Here is a 24,843-nt window from a genome sequence, read left to right as displayed (position 1 = left end):
TCTTCCCTCTTGACATTTTCCTGTGCACATTGTAATAAAGCTTCCCAGGTTTTTAAGTTTCTCCTTAGAAGGAAAACATGCAGTGTGTTTGGAATGAATATAGTTCTTGCTGAGACTGACACAGACTAGCAGACTGGGCATCACAAGACTGAGGTCGGAGGCCCCGCTTTGCTGCTCACTTGCCCCGTGACCCCAGGATTATCATCTGAACAGGGGATGGAGTCTACCTCCCAGGCACCAGGAGGACTTGGAGACATGACGGCAGAGAAAACCTCTGACAAATTAGAAAATGCTGGGCAAAAGCTTTGTTGTTATTTTCACCTACCCTCGTTTGTGGGACACTTTTTTTTTCCCTAGAAGCTGATTTTCATTCTGTTACTCTCCACCCTTCCTGATGAACATGCACTAGTTTGTTCCTATCCACTGGGAATAACTAATCTCAAAGACGAATTCCTCTTCTGACATTACAGACTCCCCAGACCTGCCTCAGCCCACCTCTCTCACTGTATTCTTGAATTTCAGTTTGGTCCACATCCGGGAGTGCTATACCAAGTCAAAGGCAAGATTCGTAAGGGCAAGGCCTTTGTCTCTTTTATCCACTGATTTGTCCATTGCCTACAACAGTGCCTGGCTGGTAGCAGGCATTCAACAAATACCCATTCAGTGAAGGAGTGGAATGCAATCTTTAGTATTTCCAATGTTCTTCCCACATGTAACAGCAGTTTTAGCTTTTCAGGGGCTGGCTTTTAGCCTCATTGTGAGACCTCCCTGATGTTCCTGTTAGGCAGTTAGCTAGATATGGTTAAGCTGTTTTGGATTGGTTTGGGTCAGGCAGACCCAGGCTATTATGGGAATAAGGCTGGTGAAGATTTTGCAGGCAGGTTGTTCTCAAGATCTTGCAGGTGGGTTGTTTTCAAGACCTTGCAGGTGTACTGTGTTGAGAACACAGTTAATTAAGACGCTGGGAGATTTCAAAGAAACAGCTGCTACTCCTCAGAGTTGTGTATAAAACCCCAAACTGTGCTTTCACAGGGTCTGCAGTCACTAGGATGGGCTCAGCTTGCTATGTAAGTCACGTTAATAAACCTTCTTTTTCTTTCTAAAACTTTGCTTGCTCCTTTATTTCAGCAATTACCTAAGGCCACCATGCCACTCTAAGATTTTCACTTGTCAAGATGACGATTTGGAGTTCAGAAGGTCAGAGGCTAGAATAGAAGAGAAGGAAAAAGGGAAGACCTGTGGGACAGTTATTCAACCACTGGTATGTACAGGATTGACCTGGGGCTGACAGGAAGGTTATAATGCCCAGAGCCCTAGTGAGAAGTAGCAGGTGACGGTCCTTGCAGAGAGTATCCACAAAGGCATAACTGATGTGCATGCTAGCAGCAAGATGTAGATTCAGGCTGGACATTGTCATGACAGAACTCTAACAGCCAAAGATGGGAAGGAGTTTCAAGGGCACGTCTCAGCCTGGGAAGAGCGGCAGGGCAAGGGACCCCAGCCCAGAGGAGCCAGGATGAAGTTTCCAAGGAACACTCACAATAGTAACGTGAGCTCTTTGCCAATGGCCTGCCTGGGCCAGGCGTCTTACCTCAGTTCTCTTTACTGTTTAGAACTGCAGGAGAGGAAAAATAATTTTCTCCTCCACCCTTCATGGAGTCTTAGCTGTGCCTCCCTGTACTAAAGACAGGTTAACAAGAGAAAAACAAACAGAAGTTTAAGAATGTATGTCTCATGTACACATGGGAGAAAACTCAAGAGAAATGAGTAAATCTCTAGAGTAGATTTCTAAGAGTTGTCTAAAAGTCAGGCTTAAATGCCATCCTTCTCTGAAACGGAGAGAGAGGGGTGAGGGGAAAGCCCAGTTAAGATGAGATGGTCAGGAGAAGTACCTTAAATGAGGGTAAGGTTTTTCTTTTTAACATAGTTTAATGTTCATGCCTTTTCCATCCTTCTCTTCCTGGTTCAGAAAGAGAGAGAGAGACTTCAATGGAGATTTCCTTTATAGATTTAAATTTGTCTTAGGAAAAGGCAACAGTTTTCTTTTCTTAGAAAAGGTAACTTCTCCTACATCTGCAATTTCTCAAAATAAAGAGCTCAAAATAATCCTTATGCCAAGGAGGCATGTTTTGGCAGGGGCAGCATATTCTGGTCTCCTGCAGTCCTATATCAGGGTACTGTGTCCTGAGCCTCATCACCACCGTCGGGGGTGGTTATTCACCTGGTAACACAGGGCTCAGAGAGGCTAAGTGGCTTGCATAAGAGCACATTGCTACTGAGGGGTACAGCCAGCACTGTGTGCAGGGGGGTCCAGACCCAAAGCAAGTGCTGTGTCCGCTGTATCAGAAGGCCCCGAAGAAACAGCCTCTCTAACAAGGGGCCAGAGTGGAAGGGTAGTCATTAGGGCATCTGAGGCCCAGGTAATAACCAGAGTGACAGAGCCAGACAGAACAGAAGCCAGTTGTATTTCTTGCCGCATCACCTGAAATTCCCCACCATGGCCTGAGCTCAGCTGTCAGACCTGTGAGAGAGCTCAGGGTACATCGCAGTAGCCAGTGGCATGGGGTGAGGAGAGGAGGGTGGGGACAGAGCTAGGTAAGCAGCTTGTAGTGATGTTCCTCTTCCACCTGGCTCTGGTCACCCAGCAGCCTGGGCTCTTCTCTGATGTTGTCACGTGTTTGAGGCAAAGCTTCTGGTGAGAGTGGGGGATCGGGGGCTTTGTATCCAGCCCAGGCCCCGTATCAGAACAAGGCAAATCCAAAGCAGGCATGAACCGCCGCCCCTCTGCAGGCATGCTCTCGGGAGCGCAGGCCTCAGTAACGCTCCTGGGCCTCACTGCGCTCTTCAGATCTGGAGAGTCCTCTGGTGTGATGGTGGGATTTCATTTGTTTTTAATTAGAAACTTTATTTTAGTGTAGTATCTCACTTTTAAAGCCACAGAAGAAAAGTCTAAGGTATTATATAATAAGGTGGCGACCTCTCAGCGCCCCTGGCAGAACACTCACTGTTCTCCTACTTTAAGCTGCTCACTTGCAAAAGGAAAAATGGTGCAGCATCTCCCAGGACCTCAGCCACCACTCTCAGGGTGTCCATTAACTCTCTTTAAGAACCACATGTCCATCTACACAGAGGACCGCGACAGGCAATGGCAGCCATCCTACCCCTAGCCGATCTTGCGGGGCTGGGGCAGGGTATTTGTCAGGTAGTACTTGGCTGGCAGTCAGAGAAGTGGCTCATTCTCAAGGTCCTCACAGCCTAGGGAGTCAGCTGCCACTGTTGCTTTAAAACTAGATCTTTCCAGGCTCCCTGGAAGCGGCTATACCTCAAGGTCAGGAAGAGGCAGATCAGATCATTGCCATCGCCAACGAGCAGCAACCTTGGCTGCTCCCTCCCACCCCAGTCCCAGCTCTGTGGCTGTGGCAGCCCCACTTCTGGAGAAGCCTAGGTCTTACCTGATTGAATCCGCTGACGTTCGGAGAGGTCTGGTAATAATTGGTCAGGATCACACAGCAGGTGGATCCTGCCCAGGTCAATCTGACTTCAATGTCTTTGTCTCCAGTCCCTAGCTTTTGTGTTACGGGCAAGGATGTTCCATTGTTCTTCCATCCTTGGCAGCAGATTGGGGACTGAGCTCAGCCCTCTCTTGAAGGGACACTTTCTGTGAAATAAGAGCAACACCAGGGGCAAGAGGGTAAGTGGGGAGGGGATGAGTGATGGGGGGGTGGTGGCTGCAGTGGAGGCATCTGTAAGACACACGAATTCTTCAGCCCCTCGAAAGACTGTCAAAGAGCTCTTTGTTTATAAACTGCTACCTCTCAGTTTCATAGCTCCAAACAGTAATGCCTACCTCACTTTGGTAAGGAAGAAAAGGGTAATTCTAAGCCTGTTCATGCCAGATCAGCAGAAAGAGATGCAATGAGTTGTTTTTCAATATTAATTGGATCTGTGACATTGATGTATTGTTTTTAATTATTTTTAAAAACTCAGATCTGTAGATGGATTGCTGCTTTTGACTTGGATATTTGCACCGGCCTGTGGTCTTGCTGGCTTAATTAGCATTATTTGTAGTGGAAAAAACAGGCATAACCGAAATTTCCAAAAATGGAATTACTGTGATAATTATTATTAACATCCATGTATTAAACTATTATGAATATTGAAATGATTTATGAGATGTGTCTTAATAACATAAGGGAAATTCTTATACTGTAATAAACATAAAAACCAGAATACAAAAATGTATGGTTTCAACTATCTAACAAAACGCACAAAGGAAAAAGAAAATATTTTCACATAACTATTCTGGTAGTATCTGAGTGGCATAATTATGGGGGCTTGGTGTTGTTTTTTTTTTAATTTTGTGTACTTTTGAAATTTTTAGCGTGCATTACTTTTACACAATAGTCCCAACTCTGGGCTTCTGCCAGGTGTTTGGAATTTGTAAAATGTGGCTCAACCTACCTTAGAGCCCAAGAAGGGCTGTGGGGTGTCTTCCCAATGGGGAGGGCCCAGGATCATGACCAAGCATCCACTCATAATGCTTAACTCTGCAGTCAACAGAGCAGCTATGGAAGCTTTGGGGCCATTCGAGCTGAAATATGGGTCTTCTTCTCCCCTCTCATCCCTGGTGCTCTGATGTCTAATGCAAACTTAGCTTTGTCCCTTTAGTTTGTCTCAGGTTATGGCTCCCTGGCACCAATCTAGATTGAAAAATGAGGCCAAATGTGAACTAATGGAAAAAAAAAAAAAAAAAAAAAGACTGATGAATCCATTTAAAAATTAACTGTCCCAGGTTCTTCTTGGTCTCTCAAGAGGGCCAGCGTTCAGGGTACACGGGGCCACCCTATAGCGCCATGTGTTGCTGGAAACATTCCCTTTCCCTGTCCTGCACTTGCCCAACTCTGACCTGTGCCTTCAAGCCACTTAACATGCAGTTGTTGTTGAAATATCTCAAGGTGACCATACCTCCTGTTCACAGCTTCTTGTGACAACCACCAATTAGAGACAGTGATGGGCCCGCGTGAGTGCTTTTGCATGCTGGTCAGACCCGGACTGAGATGCTCTTAAAAAATATAGCTGCCTGGGCCTCACCCCAGCCTGCTGAATCGGGATCTCGAGGAAAGAGGCCACTTGTTTTATTTTTAATTTTGTTTTCATCTCTTGCATTCATCTTCTTCTGCCTCAGCTGACGTGAGAACAGGGATCATATCCTGAACCACAGCTAGCCCAGAGCTGTACCAAGAGTAGGTATTTTATGGCTACCTGTTCTTGAATGGAATTACACACAGTCAGAGCAAGGGCACATCTCAGTCCTTGAGCTGGAGTCCTAGCCAAAATACTGAATGACTTTTGTTTGCGTGTTCATTTCTAATACTTCCTAATCAGCAGATGGAAATTTGTTCACTGTGGAGATTGCTTTTTATCGTCTTTCAGATCTACAGATTGTTTTCGCATCCTGACAAGCAGAGACTCTGGGGGGGGGGGTGTGGCTATTATCTCTCGGGGTAGTGCTCAGAGAGGCAGCCAGGCAGGGAGATGGCTCCAGCACGGCAGAAGGAGCCGCTGTCCAAGGTGGTTTGCAGAGATTTTCGGTTGCCAGTCACAGTAAGGATCCCTCGTGCTTCTTTTTATAGAAATGCAAATTGTGGGGTGGCGCCTATGGCTCAGCGGGTAAGGCGCCGGCCCCATATACCGAGGGTGGCGGGTTCAAACCCGGCCCCGGCCAAACTGCAACCAAAAAATAGCCGGGCGTTGTGGCGGGCGCCTGTAGTCCCGGCTACTTGGGAGGCTGAGGCAAGAGAATCGCTTAAGCCCAGGAGTTAGAGGTTACTGTGAGCTGCGTGAGGCCACGGCACTCTACTGAGGGCCATAAAGTGAGACTCTGTCTCTACAAAAAAAAAAAAGAAATGCAAATTGTGGCCGTATTTTGATGGATAGCCCAAGACTGAGACACAAAGCTGCCTTGGGCCTGGCTCTAAGGATGCCTTTTCAGAGTGTCTGCATGTCAGTTTAAGTGCACATGCAGTGGTGTCACTAGGAAACAATGTAGTCATTTTCTAAAAATACTAAATTGGGTAGAACTCAGAATCTGTACCCTGACACCTTTATATTCTGGTAGGAGGTGCACCATCTTTCCTGTCAGTAACATCCTCCCTACTCTCTCCTCGCATTTACGATTTCTTCTAATAATCTATTTTTGCCATTGAGTATGTAAAAGTCATAGAATGTTTTGGGTTATTAATGTGTCCCGTGGTCATGTCCTGACTGTCCAGGGCAGATGCCATAGTTTATATCCAGTTCACATTCCAGAATCTGGCGTGTGCGTTGGTTGGCTGAATGAATAAATAAAGGAACACAGGCTGAGAAGTACCCCCTTAGCAGTTTAAAGCCATCCTGACATGTGGTTGTCACTACCTTCCAGCAATATTAATAAAGCAGCAGCAGCGTACCAGCCTCCAAGTGGGGGTCACAATTGAGGTGCTGACACGGAGCACTTGGTCTCCTGGTGACTAGTGCAATGACACTCAGCCTTTGAAAAGAACAAAGCCAGTGTCTTAGAACATGCCGGCCCTTAAGACTCATTAGTATATACCTGTGGCTCTTGCTTGCTCAGAAGTAATGTTTCCTCTCCAAAAAACCCCAAATTACTTTCATTTTCTCATTTTCCTTCTACCACCTCTGTCTCTGGGGTCTTTGTGAAAAAGCCTAACGAGCAGTTTGAATGGCAACCCAGGGCCTCACTAAGATGAGCTCCTGGATGCCCCACCCCGGGAGGTGAGAGCTCCACGGCCCCTGCTCCGACATCCTGTGGCCCCTCGAGCAGCTATTATTCCCTGCAAGGGGTTGAACTTTCATCTCTGCTGTTTTTCCTGCATGCAAGGTAAAACACACAATTACTGATGTTATCATTCGAATAACTCATGCATCAGATGAAAAGCAAAATTCTAAAATATCCCAATTGCGCAGTTTCTGTGTGTCTGCACACAGGCAGCTCATCTCTGTAACCAGCTGCGGTGGCAGTGAGTGCCCTTGAATATATTACCATATCCCTGGGACCCACGATGTCTCGGCATCAGCTTAAGAGGGAAAAATGTCTTAGTGAGATGATAATCACCTAGTTTGCTTTGTGGTGATTTGCTACAGAGAGTCAAGAAGACGGCGCCAATTAAACTGTATTCTTGCGGAATGTAACATAAGCCTCTGGCACAGTGTTGAGCAAAGATTCTGCACGGCCGGGCATGGGTAGGGGAAGCAGCACAGCGTGTACATTCCTAGTGGCAGCGGCATTTTTTTGTGCATCACACACACGCTCAGGTGATGGTTGCAGGTATTCAAGTCAAAGAGACAGACCGTGTGCAAATCATCACCTTTTCCCAAGTCTGTAAAATTGAAAATATGCTCTACGATCCCACAGCAGACTGTAGCTTTTGTTCATGAGTTCACAGATTCCAAGCTGCCACAATTGCTTGCCCCTTTCCTTTTAGTTCTGAAACATCAAAAAGATTAGTTGATGTTGAAAATGTCCAAAGGGACTTGCTGTTATAATGTTAAAGATTTTCAGCAGTACGTAATGTGTGAGATGTGTTTAGCAGTCGCAGGGAAGTGTCCCCTTTCCTTTAATGTTCTCCTAGAACCAAGCAAAATTGCGGACTGCTGTGCTCCTATACACACCCCCAACCCGCCTTCAGAGAATCTTAATGATAATTTTCCAGTATTCTCCGAGTTGAATAACAAATCCTATTTGTTTTCAAAATAGAACTGTTCCTTCCTTTTACCATTTCCATGAATAATTAATAAAGCATATGCCGCCCATCTAGGTCACCTGATTCGCTGGTCTTGACCACAGGGATGTCTCGATGCTGTTGGAATTTTCCTACAGGAACCTTCGCACTGCCCGTTCATTAGCTATGGCTCACTTAAAAAGCAATGCTTTGCCTTTGTTCTTTTTTGTTTGTTTTTTGCAGGGTATTTGTTTGTTTTTGAGAGACGGGGTCTCGCTCTGTTGCTGATTTTGGACACATGGTTCTGGGCTCACTTGATCCTCCTGTCTGAGCCTCCCCAGTATGTCTCTGGTCCTTGGTCATTTCCTTCTTCATGGATGCTAAGGGCTTGAGGAGACACCGGTGGGTTTATTTTTCTCTGGTCCTTTCAACGGTCCCATTTTACCCTCAATCATTGCAAATAGGCCTAATTTATTTTTTTATTGTTAAATCATAGCAATGTACATTAGTGCAATCAAGGGGTACAATGTGCGGGTTTCATATACAATCTGAAATATTCTCATCAAACTGTCCAACGAAGCCTTCATGGCATTTTCTTAGTCATTATATGTAGACATTTGTATTCTGCCTTTAGTAAGTTTTGCCTATACCCATTCTAAGATGCACCGTAGGTGTGGTCCCACCCATTACCCTCCCTCCATCTGAACCTCCCCCCTCCCTTCCCCTTCCTTGGCCCTTTCCCCATAGTCTTGTGCTATAGTTGGGTTATAGCCTTCATGTGAAAGCTATAAATTAGCTTCATTGTAGGGCTGAGTACATTGGATACTTTTTCTTCCATTCCTGAGATACTTTGCTAAGAAGAATATGTTCCAGCTCCATCCATGTAAACATGAAAGAGGTAAAGTCTCCATCTTTCTTTAAGGCTGCATAATATTCCCATTGTATACATGTACCACAATTTGCTAGTCCATTTATGGGTCTATTGGCACTTGGGCTTCTTCCATGACTTAGCAATTGTGAATTGGGCTGCAATAAACATTCGGGTACAGATGTCTCTGTTATATTGTGATTTTTGGTCTTCTGGGTATAAACCTAGTAAAGGCATTATAGGATCGAATGGCAGGTCTATTTACAGGTCCCTAAGTATTCTCCAAACATCCTATCAGAAGGAACATATTAGTGTGCATTCCCACGAGCAGTGTAGAAGTGTGCCCTTTCCTCCACATCCATGCCAACATCTCTGGTTTTGGGATTTTGTTATGTGGGCTACTCTGACTGGGGTTAGGTGATATCTCAAAGTAGTTTTGATTTGCATTTCTCTGATGATTAAGGATGATGAGCTTTTTTTCATGTGTTTGTAGATCATACGTCTGTCTTCTTTAGAAAAGGTTCTCTTCAAGTTCCTTGCCCACCCTGAGATGGGATCACTTGTTCTTTTCTTGCTAATACGTTTGAGTTCTCTGTGGATTCTGGTTATTAAACCTTTATCGGAGGTATAACCTGCAAATATTTTCTCCCATTCTGAGAGCTGTCTGCTTGCTTTACTTACTATATTCTTAGCTGTGCAAAAGCTTTTTAGTTTGATCAGGTCCCAGTAATGTATTTTTGATAATACTTCAATTGCCTGGGAGTCCTCCTCAGAAAATATTCACCCAGGCCTGATTCCTTCAAGAGTTTTCCCTGCACTTTCTTCTAGTGTTTTTATAGTTTCATGTCTTAAGTTTAAATCTTTAATCCAGTGAGAGTCTATCTTAGTTAATGGTGAAATGTGTAGGTTCAGTTTCAGTCTTTTACAGATTGCCAGCCAGTTCACCCAGCACCATTTGTTAAATAGGGAATCTTTTCCCCACTGAATGTTTTGAATTGGCTTGTCAAAGATCAAATAACGGTAAGTAGCTGGATCCATCTCTTGGTTCTCTATTCTGTTGCAGACATCTACTTCTCTGTTTTTGTGCCAGTACCATGCTGTTTTGATCACTATCGATTTATAGTACAGTCTCAAGTCTGGTAGCGTGATTCCTCCTGCTTTGTTTTTATTGCTCAGTAATGTTTTGGCTATTTGAGGTTTTTTTCTGATTCCATATAAAACAATGTATTATTTTTTCAAGATCTTTAAAATATGACAATGGAGCTTTAATAGGAATTGCATTAAAATTATATATTGCTTTGGGTAGTATAGACATTTTAATGATGTTGATTCTTCCCAGCCATGAGCATGGTACGTTTTTCCATCTGTTAACATCTTCAGCTATTTCTTTCCTTAAAGTTTCATAGTTCTCTTTGTAGAGATCTTTCACGTCCTTTGTTAGGTATACTCCCAAATATTTCATCTTCTTTGGCACTACTGTGAAAGGAAAAGAGTCCTTGACTGTTTTTTCGGCTTAGTTATTGTTGGTATATATAAAGACTACAGGTTTATGGGTGTTGATTTTGTAGCCTGAGACATTGCTGTATTCTTTGATCACTTATAAAAGTTTTGTAGTAGACTCCCTAGTGTTTTCTAGATATATGATCATATCATCCGTGAACAGTGAAAATTTGATCTCTTCTGACCCTATGTAGACACCCTTGATCACCTTTTCTTCCCTAATTGCAATGGCTAAAACTTTCTTTCTTTTTTTTTTTTTTTTTATTAAATCATAGCTGTGTACATTAGTATGATCGTGGATGGGGCTGGAACATATTCTTCTTAGTAAAGTGTCTCAAGAATGGAAGAAAAAGTACCCAATGTACTCACCCTTATTATGAAACTAATGTAGGACCTTCACATGAAAGCTATAACCTAGTTACAACCTAAGAATAGGGAGAAAGGGGGAAAGGGAGGGGAGGGAGGGGGGAGGTAGGTGGAGGGAGGAGGATTAATGGGATTACACCTGTGGTGCATCTTACAAGGGTATATGTGAATCCTAGTAAATGTGGCTAAAACTTTCATTACAATGTTAAAGAGCAGTGGAGACAATGAGCAACCTTGCCTGGTTCCTGATTTCAATTTAACTCCATTCAGTATGATATTGGCTGTGGGTTTGCTGTAGATGGCCTCTATTAGTTTAAGAAATGTCCCTTCTATACCAATTTTCTAAAGTGTTCTGATTGTAAAGGGATACTGGATGTTATCAAAAGCTTTTTCTGCATCAATTGAGAGAATCATATGGTCTTTGTTTTTTAGTTTGTTTTTGTGCTGAATTACATTTATAGATTTACGTATATTGAACCACTCTTGAGACCCTGGATAAATCCCACTTGGTTGTGGTGTATAATTTTTTTTGATTGATGAAATTAGAGATTTTACTGTTTTTTTCCTGGTTAGGTTGGCCAAAGGTTTATCTATTTTATTGATCTTTTCAAAAAAACAACTTTTGGATTTATTGATCTGTTGTATAATTCTTTTGTTTTCAATTTCATTTAATTCTACTCTAATTTTGGTTATTTCTTTTCTTCTGCTGCATTTGGGGTTGAAGTGTTCTTCCTTCTCCAGTTGCTTGAGATGTCCCATTAAGTTATTAACTTCCTCTCTTTCTATTTTCTTGAGGAAGGCTTGCAGTGCTATAAATTTCCCTCTTAGAGTTACCTTTGCAGTATCCCAGAGGTTCTGATAATTCATGTCTTGATTGTTGTTTTGTTCCAAAAATTTGGTGATTTTCTTCTTAATCTCATCTATAACCCATCTATTCTTCAGCATAAGGTTGTTTAGCTTCCATGTTTTTGTATGGGTATGCAGGTTCCTGTTGTTATTGAGTTCAACTTTTTTTTTTTTTTTAGAGACAGAGTCTCACTGTACCGCCCTCAGGTAGAGTGCCTTGAGGTCACATGGCTCACAGCAACCTCTAACACTTGGGCTTACGTGATTCTCTTGCCTCAGCCTCCCAAGCAGCTGGGACTACAGGCGCCCACCACAACGCCTGGCTATTTTTTGTTGCAGTTTGGCCGGGGCTGGGTTTGAATCTGCCACCCTTGGCATACGGGGCCAGCGCCCTACTCACTGAGCCACAGACGAGTTCAACTTTTATTCCATGATGGTCTGAGAAGATGCAAGGAATAATTTCTATTTTTTAAAATTTGTTGAGGTTAGATTTGTGGCCTAGGATGTGGTTGATTTTGGAGTATGTTCTGTTGGCTGATGAGAAGAATGTGTATTCAGTTTTGTTGGGATGAAATGTTTTGTAGATTGGGAGGATCTATCCAGCACTGCTAAAGGGGTGTTAAAATCTCCAACTACTATGGAACTGGAGGAAACCAAGTTGCTCATGTCTGTTAGAGTTCCTCTTATAAATCTACAAATGTTTTGTAGATGACTGTTACATCCAGATGTTGAATGGTTGAGTTTAAATCTAAAATTTCTTTGCTTAGCTTCTTTTTGGAGAGATCTGCAGTTATTCTAATATTTTTGCCCTTGTAGGTAATGGTTCTCTTTCGTCTGGCTGCTTTCAGAATTTTCTCCTTCATATTAACTATAGTGAAATTGATTATGATGTGTCTGGGGGATGTCTTATTTGGGTTGAGTCGTGCTGGAATTCTGAAACTGTCTGCTATGTGAATTTCAGAATCTCTTGGCATGTCTGGAAAGTTCTCCTTCGTAGTCTCATGGAGAAGAGACTCTGTGCCTTGTGAAGCCACTTCAGGGATCCCTGTAAGATGAATATTGATTTTCTTTGAATTATCCCAGAGCTCTCTGAGAGAGTGATCTGCTTTTGCCCTCCATTTCTCTTCCTCTTTGAGAGTTTGGGAGCGTTCGAAAGCTTTGTCTTCAATGTCAGAAATCCTTTCTTCTGCTTGCTCCATTCTGTTACTGAGGGATTCTACTGTGTTTCTCAGATCTTTGAGGGCTGCAACTTCTTGTCTCACTGTGTCAAAATCTTTGGTCATTTGGTCTTTGAATTTGTTGAATTTTTGAGATATCTTTTGTGTTACTGCTTGGAATTCTAATTCGATCTTATTTGCTATCCAGATTCTGAATTCAATTTCTGACATCTCAGCTATTTGTTTGTGCATGGGATCTTGTGCTGTGTCTGCCCCATTGATCCCTGGGGGAGTTGATCTACTCTGATTATTCATATTGCCAGTTTTTCTGTTGATTTTGCCTCATGATTGTTTTTTCACCATTGCCTCTGGCTGTCCTCAGAGTTGGGGAGGTGTCTCTCCAAGATTAGACCCCAGCAGGATCACTCTATTGTTGCTGGATCTTTGTAGGGAGTGACCCTGTGTAGTTTCTCTGGGGCTGCCCCAGCTAGGGAGTTCTGGTTGTGGAAGCGGCTCCAGCGTGTGACACACACGGATCCAGCAACAGGGCGGAAGGTGGTGCACACGGTTCTGGGAGTGCCTGGCACCCAGTGATTTTGTCACAGGCAGCCCAAGGCTCTAGCCATCTCTGGCCAGGAGAAGGGCTCTGCACAGAGACAGAGAGGGCTCCGGAGGGCACGTGGCTACCAGTGTTCCTGGCCAGACGAGTGGGCCGGTGTGGAGGCAGGGAGGGTTTAGGAGGGAGGACGTGGGGTTGCGCAGCTCCTGCAGATCCTGGTCAGGCCATGCGGAGACCTGGCAGGCGTGGGGCATGGGGCGGGGGTCACGGCACAGCTCTTATGGAGGTCTGGGTGGCTCCAAGCCCAGGAGTTTGAGGTTGCTATGAGCTGTAACTCCATGGCACTCTACCCAGGGCAATAGCCCGAGTGTGCCAAAACCGGTCTCACATTGCCCCTGAGGGTTCAGGCTGTAAGGCAGCTCAGTCCCTGCCTTTAGGCTGCTCAGTCACTATGTTACTAGCTCCCGCCCTATCCTTGGTCTAAGACCCTGCGGGTGGAGCTTGCCTGGGCAGTTCTCTCACAATGGCTCCCTGCGGCCCACAGCTGAATACTATTAGCTCCATCCGGCTCAGTGGCTCAGTCTGGGGCCCTAGACAATGCCCAAAGTTCTCCACACTCCTGCTCAAGCTCTCCCCAAGGCAGTTCAACTGAGTGCCAAGTACAAAAACACTGAAACAGTTCACAGGTAAGGCCTTTCTGGTTTGCAGTCTCACTGCTGCTTGTACTTGTGGTTGCCGGAGGGATTAGGTCAATCGAACACATGCAACCACTTGCCAGTTTTCCACTGTTTTTGTCCTCCTCTTGCAGCCCAGAAGTCTCTCGCTGACCCCATGTATCCTCAAAGGGATGATTATAGGCAGATCCCACCAGCCAGAGATGCCTGGAGTCTTATCTCCCCTGACTCATGGTGCCCAGATGTAGGGAAGCTGTTACTCGGCAGCCATCTTGCTCTCTATCCATTCAGATAGGCCTAATTTAATAGCACTATTATTTGTTATTTCCTCCTTCCAACAGAAATCTCTTAATTTAAGCAATATCTGCCAGGCCTCCTCTCACAGTGGTGTGGTGGAGGTAAACTGAGTGCCATGGGCCAGGAGTGTCACAGGCACAATGATGAGAGGGAAGGACCTTGAGAAGGAATGTGCTCCTGGGAACCCCTCTAGGATCTGAACTGGCTGCGTCCTCTTTGAAGAGAGGAAGCGGGACAGATAAGAGACCTAGAAGGGAGAGAAAGCTCAGAGGCTTTGCCTTGCCAGCTGCAGTTTATGATTGCTGTAAGTTGCCCTCCAAAAACACTCAGTTTGTACCCAACATGACTATGTTCCTCCCGGCCCTTTGATCCCAGAAGGGAAGTGTCACTGTGCTCTGCACTGGTGGCAGCAGCTGGTCCACATTCCCCATGGCTGGCTCCTCCGTCAGAGCTGCAGTCCAAAGTGGGCGTTCCTCTGGCCTGAGAGGTGATGTGATAAATCAGGCACTGATGACCTCCCATACCACCGAGGTGGCAGCTGGACACTGTCCCATCCTTGCCCAGGAGTGTCCCCTGGTCTTCAGCAGTGACTTCTGACAAATTGCTCCTGATGGAAGAAGTTCAGTAGCACAGCTTTGGTTGAAAGCACAGAGTCCTTGAGGCCACCAGCAGGTCCTTCCCTTCCTTCCACAGAAACCTGTCTCTCTTTACTGTGGCACACTTGGCCGACAGCTCTAGTCACAAGTGTCCCCCAGACCCAGCCGCCCACTGCTCTCCTGCCATGTACCCTCTGCTTTGGACACTCTGATTTTCCTGTTGCCTGAACATACTAGGTGGAGTCTTTACAACTCTACATCTTTGTGTGTGTTCCTTCTGCCTAAAATATACCTTCTCCACTTCTCTCCTAAGTCCTATTTCCTCCCCCACAGTTCTCTCTCTGTCCTCTAAACCCCCCTACACTCGTTTGTTTGTCAGCCCATACAGGAAGTCCTCACTAACATTGTCAATAAGTTCTCAGAAACTGTGACTTTAACGGAAACAATGGATGACAAAATGAATTTTTCCATAAGCTCATTGACAGAAACAAGAGTTAAGTTCCTATGACATATTTCTGGTCACAAAAGCATTATCAAACTCCCACTTCTAAATAAACACCCCAAACACTTCTAATATTTAACAATGAAATAAATGTGAGTTGTACATACATTGAAGGAAGATTAATAAAGGCAAGTAAGATCAGTGTTCACCCCATTTTCTGTGAATTGGTGAATGCCGGTTGTGGTAGTGACAGGCTCATTAAGAAATGTTTGCAAGTGAAAGTTGTAAGTTGCACTTCCTACCAGGATGTGGTTCAAAAGCAAACAATCACAAACCGGGCAGGCTTGCTGAGCGCCTGGGTGCTTTTGCATGATCATCATAGACTTCAGGAACTTTAATTTTGTAATAATAGTCATTCATTCATCTCTTTTCCAATCTGCTTATTCTAGTTCAGGCTGTCCTGGGAGGTCAAGCCGCAAGACGAGAACCAACCCCGACAGGACCCCATCCCATCACAGGGCACACTCACAAACACACACACTCGGTGCGACTGGGACACACCAGTGTGCCTCACATGCACGTCTTTTGGATGTGGGAGGGACCCCAAGTCCCTGGGAAAATCCAGGCAGATGTGGGGAGAAGGTGCAACTTCACACAGACACTGGCTTGGCCAAGATTTTTTTCTCATCATCTTTGTAACAAAATGATGTTGAACAAAACAATGTTATTCAAGGACTTGCTGTATTGACATCATTTGCTTATTTATCTTTCTCACCCAGTTGATAGTATCCAGCCCATGGCCTTATCATCTACCATGGTACAGATCAGGTGGTACCTGCTCCTATGCATTTAGTTTGTGCGTTAATTAACTCCAGTGCACTGCTGGCAACATCACTCTGCTGTCTAGCCTTGAAGGATAGACTTCCTACCACATGCAACAGCAAGATAAGGTCACCATAATATGTTCCACCTAGTTCAGTCCATATTGGTGTAAGTGGGCCACGCTTTGCAGATGAAGGGTACAAAGATCCTGAGGTTTACCTCTCCTGATTTAGTTCTGCGGAGCAAAGTATTCTAGGGCACGTGTTCTTACGTGATGCATGTTGTTCTTTCTGCAAACAGTAGAATGAAGCACAGGGCTTGTTTGGTGCAGGAGCCTGCCATATCGCTGGATGGGAGGGACAGCTGTGAGAGCCCAGTCAAAACAGACGGCCTGGGTGCTCTCTGACTGTTCCTTTGGATGGTCCCTTCATTTTCACACCCTTGATGGAGCCAGGTCAGCCCTTACTGCTTCACTCTCCCCTGCCAGAATGACCTTGGCAGCCCAGTTGGAGATGGCATTGTGGGTTTAGACCTGGAGATACCTACTGGATGGAGCTTTCTTCTGCTGCTCAACCTTGGCTTTCAAGAGGGCTGCCTGTGGGTTTCCCAGCACACAGAGGCACCATTCTTCTTGCTCCCCTCCCCAGTGCTTTGGTGTGTTATCTCTAAAGTGAACATCACTGCCCAGATTAAAAACGTCTGTCTCCCGCTCTCCAGCCAGGGAGGTCTTCTTTCCTGGAGGAGCCCAGGAGACCCCCTCGTGCTTCTAGCTGGCCCCAGCACCCTCTTCCAGACAGCTGGGAGCACTCTGTTGAATCTGGAAGCTGGCCGCAATTTCCGTATCTCCAGGCCTTTACACACAGAGTGCTTTCTGCTTACACTGTTTGCCCTCTGCCCTTCCCAGCAGTAGCCTTCCTCCTCCTTTTCCTCCCAAGTCCAACTTCCACGTTTCCCCACCAGGAAAGCTGTTCCCAAGCATCTCTCTCCCAACCAAAGGGACTCTGCCCTCTACACCCATCACTGTGTCACACTTGACTGCTTAAATGTCTGCCTCCTATGCCAGGCCCTCTGAGGGCAGGAACAGTGGTCAAGTTGTCTCGGCGCTGTGCTCTGCACTCAGCACAAAGTCTGGTGCATGCTACAGATGCTGTAAACATTTGCTAATTGAATGGCCTAAGAAGAAAGGATTTACTGAGAAATTGACCCACCTATGCTGGGTCCAACTCCCAGGGATGTAAGAATTTAAGAAAGAGCCTCTGTATGGCACCTTGACCCTCCCCAACAAATAATATACTTTTGAGGTGGCACCTGTGGCTCAAAGGAGTAGGGTATTGGCCCCATATGCTGGAGGTGGTGGGTTCAAACCCAGCCCCAGCCAAAACTGTCAAAAACAAACAAAATAATAATATACTTTTGAGTTTTAACTTCCACATGTGTGTAGCCTCAGCACCTCACGTGCACCCTTCTTAGAACCACACAACCCTTGCCTCTTAGCAGGCACAAGTGATCACAGTCACGGGTAGAGGAGGAAAACACGCCAGGTCCTCAGCAAGCCTGACTCTCCCACCAGGCGAGGCAGCCAGCCATGGACCGGGCAGCTAACAAGCCCAGAGGCTCAGGGCCCCACCCCTCCCTTGCACGTGGTCAGGGCCCCTCCCAAGACACCCTTCTTGGGCCTCAACTTCCCAAATAATGAGAGAAGGGGGCTGTGCCAGGACCCTTCCTTGGACTTTCATGATTCATGGTTTTTCTTTTGGTTAGTTTTTGGAGATTGGATTGTTGCCAAGTAGGTAGTAGGGCCCTGGTGATGGAAAAAGACATTGTCTCCCCCTCTCCCTACATGTGCTGGGCTCACAGCAGAGTGGAGCTGGGTCCTCAGAGGGCACCTCACAAATGCCTGACGCTGGGTGGCCCAGAGCATGACACAGCCGGCTCACAGCCAGCTCTGCTCCCTGGATCTCGCCGGTAGCTCTGGTGTGGTCGGCAGGGTCCTGAAGCCACTCATGGGCCACTCCAGGAAAGAAGACATTCCTGGCTAGAGAGTGGGGAGACAGAAGTTTTTAATCTGGGAAGTGATATTATATGTTCTTTTTTCTCTTTTCCTGCACGTGTCAGTAGATAAAGAAGGATCATCTCCCATTTCCCACCAGGCTAGTGCTCTCCTGAGGAAGAAATGGGCCTGTCCAGTATTGAGAAGACAAAACAGGTGCCTTTCCACATTTGTACACTCCCACACAGGCTTTGTCTCTGTTTCTTACACCCACACACACCACTTCTCTTGACCTTCCCTTTCTACATAGATCTTGACTCTGCCCCAGATAACCTATGGAGGCCCATATGCTTCCTGACTCCCACAGCGCCATGCCCATTGTTCTGGCTGTGCAAACTGCCCGGATTTCAACAACATCACTGTCAAATACCTCTAACCAGTAACCTCCCAAGCGACCCAGAGCTGCACCAAGAAGTTCTAGTCCTGACCAAGGCAGTGAAAGGTACACACACACCCCAGGCTGCCCGGCCCGGCCTGAGCTTGCTTCTCTTACTAGAGTGACAATGGCATCCGAGTGCCCAGTAAAGACGCCGCCCACCACCACGCCCCCATCTCAGGGCTGGGAGGGGGAGGGTGTTCAACTCTCTTAAACTTGTCTGATTGTTTTCCACAAGTGAAAAGGCTTCCATGTTCCTAAAGTAATGAATCTGACCATCATTTTAACATATCCCTTGTTTTGTTTTGTTTTAAATCATGACTCCCTGTGTGTCTTGGCTTGGCTTGGTTTGCTTATTAAAATTTTCTCCTCCTATTGTTCCCTTTCCGCCAGCAATGTGTGGGATTTTATGTCCTTTTCAAAGAAAAGGTGCCTACACACTTTATTTTATGTAATTCTGTGATATTCTTCTGCACAATGTCCAGCGCGAAAGCAGCCTTGTTCAGCACGTGGCTTTGAGGCTGAACACGGAGAGTGAGGCACAAGTTTTAGGGACAGGTGTCCGGGCAGCCACCTCCCCAGTTCCTCCCCAGAAGTGCTCCGACATCCAACCAGGTCAGGGCCACCTCGTGCTCCCACACCGCCCCTACCCCACCAGCTCACTCATCCGGGGCTACTTCCAAGTAGAGGTGCAAATATGCAGGCAGGACTCAAGTCTCAGGGTGTGAGCGGAGAAAGGGGGCCCAAAAGTAGGACTGAATCTCATCCCCAGCGCCCCCTTATTTGACCAGGCAGGAAGGTGACTCCCACAGAGGTAGAGTCCTTTCTTTTTAACCTATTGGATTGTTTCCTCTGTCAGTGGCGGTTCAGAGGACATGTGTGAGCAACTGGTGGTGGGGACACTTGTGTTCCCTTGTGCGTCTGCCTGGAAGGACAGGGTGTCGGTCAAGTGGGAGGTTCCTGCCATTAGACTGCCCAGACCAGCAGGGTCCAGCAGTGACTGGGGCTTTGAATGAAGCTGTCCCAGCCTTGTTTCTGTACCACCCAGCTGAGCCACCCACTTTTCTGCACCACCTCCAGAGGGTTCTTCAGGATTCCTGCAGGTCCTGCCACCAGGACACCTGAGCCATACCAATGTAATTCAAAAAGCCAGGGGTTCTGCACTGGGTGCTTAAGTCAAAATAAGCCTTTGGAAGGGCTCCTGAGCTCTAGGAGCAGAGCCCCATGTCCTGGCCCTGAGACCAAAAGGGCAGGTGCACCCCAGCCCACACATCCCCATGTGTTCATGCACTCTTCATTCATTCAGCAAAACACTGAGCGTGCCGTCCATTCTTGCCAGGCACTTACTTTAGCTATAAACACAGACAAAGAGGCCCCTGCTCTCTTGTAGACAAAGGACACCAATAAGAAATAAATTAACAAGGAAGGCAGTTTCAGATAGAACACGTCATTCAGACCCTGGCTGCATCTACCTCAAGCCAGAGAGGAGAAGGTGGGATTGAGAACAGTCCGAGTGCAGAGCAGAAGCTTCAGGTAGACTTGAACGTGGTTACAAGGCAGCACAGCTACAGGCTGCCGTTCAGCCCCTGATAACCTCTCTCTGTGACATGACTTTGGGCTTTTTTCAAAGCTTTGTACAAGGAATCTGCCAGTATATTTGTAATTTATAAAAAGCTTTTTTAAGATAGCATCGCCACATTGCATCATGCTCCCTACAAAAAAGTCTTCTAAGATGAAGCATTTTATTACGAACTTGGAGAAAGAAAAAAATTCCAGTGTTCTGATCATAAGAACTAAGCTTTCTTTTTATCTTCTTGGCTGCCGAGAAGTTCAGAGAAAGATCTGAATCTCAATTACCGCAGCTCTCTCTGTTCATTTTATAGTGGGGAGAGAATGTTTACGAGTCATAGGAGTGGCCACTTCTAATCAGACATGTGTAGGCTCAAATGGCCATTTCCTACTACAATACATGTGACCCTGGAATTTTTATTAACCATTCTGAGCTGGGTTTTCCACCAACCTGGGAATAATGAGACTTAACAGGGTTTTAATGAGATAATGTACAAAATTCCCAGCATGAAATAAATGCTTGTCATTATTATCCTCTTTCCAGTGCTGCTTCCTTATTTCTACTGTTTTATATTCCTCCATTTCATTGTATATTTCTTTTGTCGCAAATTTTCTTAAATCTTTTGCAGAAAAAGATAAGTTTTGATAGATTTTTTTTTTAAGTTCCATTACCCCCCTGGTCATATAACCAAAGCTAAGTACAGAATAAAAAAGCTTCAGGCATCTAGTTGATCAAAATAAAATCTGCTCATGGACTCACAAACTATTATATTTTTTATTCCAACTGAATAATGCCAGTTTCTATACCCTTATCTGGTATACTTTAATGAAGCTTCCTTCAAGGCCTGTGTTTTTCACTCGCAATTTTTGATTTCTCAGCGTAGAGGCAATTTTTAAGAATTGTTTTCTCTATTACGTTTGCCTTTGTCTGCTTTATTTTCACTTCTGAGATGAACTGGTGGCTTTCTGTTCCCAAACAGAAAGCTATTAATGACTTTGTCAGATAGAAACTGACAGAGCAGAATCTTTTGTCTCTGAGTTCTTAAAAAAAAAAAAAAATCCATGTGTAATCGCATGTTCCCTCCTTAGAAGTGACGAGTTTCTGCTTTTAAGACTGAAGATGTTGTTTTTGCTAAGGTGCTATACGAGTATCTTAAAACATATTAAACACATAAGCCCTATTCTGAGATTTTTAAAAACAACAAACAAAGGACATATCACTTAATTAAAAACATTTCAACAATTATGTTGGTAACAAGGAAACAAAGCCTTGTTGGGTCCTCTGCTAAAAGTAGAGAAAAACTCAGCAGATGGGCTCTTTGTACAGAGATTGTGTTTAGATTATTTTCAAGGGCTCACTCATCAGACTCACTTTTTCCAGGGTCAATTAAAATCTGTGCTTAACATGGCCCATAGCAAAGGACCCTTGGTTAGAACCAATAATTGAAAAGTTAAAATGTTGTTCAAACGATTGCTGATATTCTTGCCATCTTCTTATCAGTTCATATTGCCTATCCCCAACAGTAAGAGAAGGTAAAAGACACTTCAGTTACTTCATGGAATGGAGAAAAGGCTGGGAGCAACTTAATGATACTCATGACTTCCCCTCCGTGCAGAGAATTGGAAGGGGCACCCCTCCCTTTTGCTGAGAAGAAAGAGAAGATGTCTTCTGTCTGATGAGATTTGCCCTAGAGATTAGGAAGGATGACCGGCTTGTAAAACATGGGAAGAGAGTAGTCTTGTCCCCAGGGCTATTTAAAAACAGGACAGATCTTCATCTATCTCCCACGGTTCAGATGTGAAGAGAGAATGATCAAATTGCTTCTTCCAGCCCAATGGAGTTTACAGTGTATGCTAGGAACATTTGTGAATGCCTGGGGAAAACGTGGTCGCCAAGAAACTGCATGTTCGGCAATCGAGTCTGTCCACCTGCTGCATTCAAGATGCAGCTGCTGAAATTTGCCTAAACATTCTCACCACAAACAAAACAAAATTTAAAAACAGAATAATGAGGTGAGGTGCTACATGTGGTCATCATTCCACAAAACGTTATATCAAATCATCACATTGGACATCTTAAAAGTCATTCAGTTCTACTCCTTGTCAATTACACCTTGGGAAATTAAAAATAAAAAGATGTAACCATTGTGAGTCTTTAACAAAAACACTTGTTGAGGACAGGGTGGGATAGAGTTTTATTACATCACATTTTGCTCCTGTCTTTCTCTGTACCATCTACTACTAAATTAAAGTGTTTCTTTATTTTATCTTTTCTCATAAGCCATCTTAAACCCTGTCTGGAAGGAGAAGGGATATCACTGCCTAAAATAAATTGTACATTTAGAGTTTTGAGGGCCTTTTGTGCCAGGAATCTGGCCAGACACAGGGGATATAAAGAGGAGAGACCTTTACAGCCCGGGAGTGAGCATGGACAGGCCAGCTTGCGGTAATACTGTAAGAATCCTTGCTGGGGGGTGGGGGGTGGAATTCCAGTGGATCGTGGGACAGAAAGTCCTACTTTCTTGGGAACAGGAAGGAGGCAATGAGAGGTTTCAACAGAGTTGGCACTGGAGCCTAATTCTGAAGCATAAGTACAAATCCTGCCTGCAAGGATGAATGAGGAGGTGTGGGTGAAGGTGGGTGGGTGGGTGAGCATGGTCTTCAAGGGATGCTTTGAGGCTGCCCTGCTTATCCCAGGCAATGTCATGGTTCCAATCTAGCAAGTTCTGACAAATGTCCTCACTAACTCGTGTTTCCTTCTATACCTTTATTGTCACCATGTCAACAATGATCGCCAGTGTAATTAGCAGTTTCAGGAGAGTTGCCCGGTTTCCAGGGAACTTTGGTAAAAATACAACAGCAGAATGATTGTCTTTAACAAAAGAGAAACACTCTGCAATCTTTTTGGAGCACTGATTGAAACCACATGGATCCAAAGCTTTCTCTCAGGCTCCTCAACATCAATGTAAAAATATCCTACTCAATCACGAACCCTACAAATAAAAAGAGCCCCTCCGCCAAAAGTGGGCAGATAAAGCACCTTTACAAATACACTAGACTGTTGAACAATTGCAATTTTGATTTTGTAAGAACACCTGCAGGGTTTCTTGAATTTAATATATGAAATTAAGTGTGAGGACTCTGGAGTGATGTGAAGGACGTCTGGCCAGTGGCTAGGCCTGGATGACTGCCTAGGCCCTGCGTTTTAGTGAGGCTTTCTCCTAAAGCAATATCAATGGTATTTTAGTACTATATTTTTATTTATTGAGCATCTACCATACTAAAAACTTGATTTTCACTGTCTTACCAAATTCTGATGACAACCCATTTAGAAACAAGGAAACTGGGCTGGGTGTGGTAGCTCACACCTATAATCCTAGCACTTTGGAAGTCTGAGGTGGGTGGATCCACCTGAGTGCCAGAGTTCAAAGACCAGCCTTAGCCAGAGTGAGAGCCCATCTCTACTAAAAATAGGAAAACTAGCCAGGTGTCGTGGCAGGCTCTGGGCTTAGGCAAGAGGATCACCTGAGCCCAAGAGTTTGAGGCTGCTGTGAGCTTTGATGTTCCCAGAGTCACAGAGTGAGATTCCGTCTCAAAAATATAAAAAATAAAATAAAACAAATGAGGAAACTGAGGTCCAGAAAGATTAAGTTGTCCAAGGACAGGTGCATAGCTGGGAAGCTAGTGGGTGCTACACCTGCTTTGCTCGTGGTTTAGTCTAACTCATAATCACATATTGATTATTTCATTTAGTTCCAAGTAGTTTTTAGTCTCGTTAATACTATGAGATGTTATAAGTCCATTTAAAGCCTGTACGAGCTGAAGAAACTCAATGCTCTGGCAGCAACCTTTCTGTTCTGGAGGTTTTACAAAGGTCTCTGGCAGAGCCTCCTGGAGGACTGTTGGTTTCCTGAGATCCTCTATGAACCGCCCAGAATAGCTGCGGTGACTGGAGATGGGTGGGTGGTTCATGGCTCCCTGGGCTTGAGTGCTTTGCCTATCATCCTGTGAGGAGGGCTGGTTTCCAGGCAACACCATGGTCCATCTATTTTCATACTACTGTAGCGACAAGCATTTTTTTAAAAATAGAAGATATGGCCCCAATAGTGTCATGAGATGCTTTTTGGGAGTCTGCCTTTTCTGCCTCTAGTAATTCTACAGGCCCTACATGTACCACTAGTAGGGCCAGAGGAATTCCTAATAACAGGCACAAATAAAGAATGAAAAGGCCTGACCCACGGCCATTAAGGACTGAGGCTCAGAATGCCAACCCTATGTACTTTATCAGGTTAATAGATGTTTTACAATGCCCTGGTCTTGGAGGATACAAAGAGTAGGCCTAAATCACTGCTAACTACACATGTAATTTAAAGAGCAGACTGGTGCTGGGGTCTGGTCCTCATGGCTGGTAAACCAAAAGTTTGTTACATTTAACTTACATTTGATTGATGTGTATAAGTTAAAGTCCCTGAGATGTAAACTACATGATTCACTACCTTTTAAGGTCTTGACTTCTCTTCATGAAAACTAGCTATAGAACAAGTATATACTTTAAAAGGTTGGAACCTAAAAAATGTCCATTTAAATGCCAACTTTTGGCCAGGCACTGTGGTTCATGTCTGTAATTCCAGCTACTCTGCAGGGCAAGGAGGGCGGATTGCTTGAGTTTAGGAGTTCAAGACCAGCTTGGACAATATCGCAAGACCCCATCTCTACAAAAATAAATAAAATATACTTATCTGGGCATGTGGCACACACCTGCAGTCCAGCTACTCAGGAGGCTGACACAGGAGGCTCACTTGAGCCCAGGAGTTTGAGGCTGCAGCAACATATGATCACACCACTGCACTCCAGCCTGGGTGACAGAGCAAGACCCTCTTTCTAAAAAAGAAAGAAAACAAGAAATCCCAATTTCAGTGATGAAGTCAGCATCATCCTTGCTTGCTTCAAGAATGAATCCCTAGTATGAGTTCGATGTGCTGCCTTCCTTTCCATATTTT

General features: G+C 44.9%; 1 protein-coding gene across 6 annotated transcripts in view; it reads left to right on the top strand.

Moving 5' to 3' along the window:
* HECW1 (HECT, C2 and WW domain containing E3 ubiquitin protein ligase 1) overlaps nucleotides 1–24,843 on the top strand; it is a 458,920-nt gene that overhangs the window by 163,048 nt on the left and 271,029 nt on the right. The window lies entirely within an intron of this gene.

Source organism: Nycticebus coucang, chromosome 11 (assembly GCF_027406575.1).
Source record: "Nycticebus coucang isolate mNycCou1 chromosome 11, mNycCou1.pri, whole genome shotgun sequence".
NCBI classification, from domain to species: domain Eukaryota; kingdom Metazoa; phylum Chordata; class Mammalia; order Primates; family Lorisidae; genus Nycticebus; species Nycticebus coucang.
This window is presented reverse-complemented; position numbering and strand designations above follow the sequence as displayed.